Raw genomic sequence first — 2839 nt, forward strand, 5'->3', positions numbered from 1 at the left:
CCAGCACTTTGGGAGGTTGAGGTGGGAGGATCACTTAAGGTTAGGAGTTTGAGAGCAGCCTAGACAACATGGTGAAACACCGTCTCTACTAAAAATACAAAAATTAGCTGGACGTGGTGTGCACACCTGTAATCCCAGCTACTTGGGAGGCTGAGGCAGGAGAATTGCTTGAACCCAGGAGGTGGAGGTTGCAGTGAGCTGAGATTGTTTCACTGCACTGCAGCCTGGGTGACAGAGCAAGTCTCTGTCTCAAAACACGCACACACACACACAGAATTCTGGCTGGACACAGTGGCTCACGCCTGTAATCCCAGCCCTTTGGGAGGCCAAGGTGTAAGAATGACTTGAGCCCAGGAGTTCAAGACCAGTTTGGGCAACATGGTGAGACCCCATCTCTTACCAAAAAAAAAAAAAAAAAATTAGCTAGGTGTGGTGGTGGCACACGCCTATGGTACCAGCAACTTGAGCGGCTGAGGCAGGAAGATGGCTTGAGCCAGGGAGGTCAAGGCTGCAGGAAGTTGTGATTGCACCACTGCACTCCAGCCTGGGAGACAGAGCGAGACCCTATCTCAAAAACAAAAACAGTAATTTTTAAAAACAAAAAAATTTCAAAAACACACAAGCAAACAAAAAAAAAGTGTCCTTTGTTGAACTATAGGACAAAGCCCCCTAACTCTAGGAGGCATCAAAGATGTTCCTTCTATTACTCCCCCAACCCACACCAACTTGATCTTTACCTTACCTTGTATCCATGTCTCTTCCACTTTAACCCAATTATCCCATCCAATTTGTCCCCATATCCTGGGCCCTCCCCACAGGTCTCTGCTCTTGCCCTTTGCATCCCCAGGCGTGTCCTCTCCTCTCCTTGGCGTCGCAGTCCCTGTCTCTCCCACCTTCCCCTGCTCTCTTCCTCCCCTGAGCTCCCAACGTGCTTCCTGCTTGTGCTGCTCAGGGGACACTAAGCTTTCTACAGGGAGTGACGTGAACCCAGCTGAAAACCTCCAGAGGACAAGCAGCTCATCTCAGGCATCCTAGCTACCCCATCCTGGCCCGGGACACAGCGCAGGGCCAGGTGTGCACTAGGGGCATCCTCCAAGTCTGTCCAATGGCAGGCCACAGCCTACACAAATGTCACAGGCAGGCAGTGCTCAGAACACAGGCGTGTGGTGCACAGACAGCATGGCTTGGGAGACAGGGTGGCACAGCCCCTGTCTTCCTCAGTGACCCTCAGGTGTCCTCTCCCTGGTCTTAGCTACTGAGATCTGATGAGATGCACGGTCCACTCTAGATCTAAGATTCCATGATTCATGTGTTCATTCACTGAATACAGACTGTGTGCTAGGCACTATGCAGCTGGAACTCAGAACAGAGGGTCAGGAAAAAAGGCTATAGTGGAGGCCTAATCTGGAGATATGAGTTGGGACCGGGCAACACATCTTTGTGTGTGTGTGCGTGTGTGTGTGTGGGTTGGGTATACAAAAAGTACGGAGTCAAGAGAAAATGTAGCTGCCCCTGACAGACACAGAGATGCAGAGTAAGAGCAAAACAAAGATTTCTACGAAGTATTCCAGAAGCTTGGAGAAAACAACCATTATTTCCAGCTAGAGTGCTGGCCGGCAGGAAACTGACTGAAAAAGTGACAAGGCTGGGTGCAGAAGGCTGGCTAAGGTTTGCTTGGGGCCTGCGTGGGGTCGCGATGATTCGAAACAGCAAACTGTGGCTGTGTTCAGGGACAAAAGGCCAACATTTAGTGGGGTTGGGGTGGGGCATCTGGAAAACAGGGATGGGGGCACAGTGGAGTCTGGAGAGGTCATGGCACCTGACAGCAGGGGCCCCGCACGGCAGGTTCTGAGGCTCCGAGCTCTCTAAGGCTCCACCCTTACCCTGCGACAGGCGGTCATTGCTCTCGCTGGGTCCAAGCATCAGGTCCTGGCTGGGTAGACTCTCCGAGTGATTCAGGCAGGACAGCTCCAGGCTGTCTGTGTTCTCCCTTGTAAGGAATGAGGTCCCAGGGGCCAGAGGGAGGGTCATGGGGCGGGGACTGGTAGTAGGGCAGGGTCTGCAGAGACAGGGAAGATGGTGCTGGGAGGAAAGTCACCAGGTAAGAGGCGCGAGGCTGCTCCCCAACCCCACCCTATGTCCCTCAGCGACGGAAGTCAGGCTCCTCACCCTGGGCTCAGGCATTCTTGGATGTCAGACACCCAGGCCTTCACATGCTGGGCGTCCACTGTCTCCAGGATATACTCAGAGGGACCTTCCACCTACAGAGATGAGACGACACCTCAGCTGGGGCAAGGGCAGGGAGGCGGCTTAATCCACACCTAATGAGAGCAATGCATGTAGGATGTCTAAAAACAAGATGCATTCCAATTCTCTCTGGAGGCCAGGTACAGTGGCTCACACCTGTAATCCCAGCACTTTGGAGGCCCAGGAGGGTGGATCACAAAGTCAAGAGTTCGAGACCAGCCTGGCCAATATGGTGAAACCCCGGCTCTACTAAAAATACAAAAATTAGCCAGGCATGGTGGCAGGTGCCTGCAGTCCCAGCTATTCAAGAGGCTAAGACAAGAGAATCGTTTGAACCCAGGAGGTGGAGGTTGCAGTGAGCCAAGATCATGCCACTTCAACTCCAGCCTGGGCAACAGAGTGAAACACTGTCTCAAAAAAATAAAAAATAAAAATAAAATAAAATAAAATAGGCCGGGTGCGGTGGCTCATGCCTATAATCCCAGCACTTTGGGAGGCTGAGGCGGGCGGATCATGAGGTCAGGAGATCGAGACCATCCTGGCTAACATGGTGAAACCCTGTCTCTAATAAAAATACAAAAAATTAGCCGGG

The sequence above is a fragment of the Mandrillus leucophaeus genome, unplaced genomic scaffold, assembly GCF_000951045.1.
Source record: "Mandrillus leucophaeus isolate KB7577 unplaced genomic scaffold, Mleu.le_1.0 Scaffold24, whole genome shotgun sequence".
NCBI classification, from domain to species: domain Eukaryota; kingdom Metazoa; phylum Chordata; class Mammalia; order Primates; family Cercopithecidae; genus Mandrillus; species Mandrillus leucophaeus.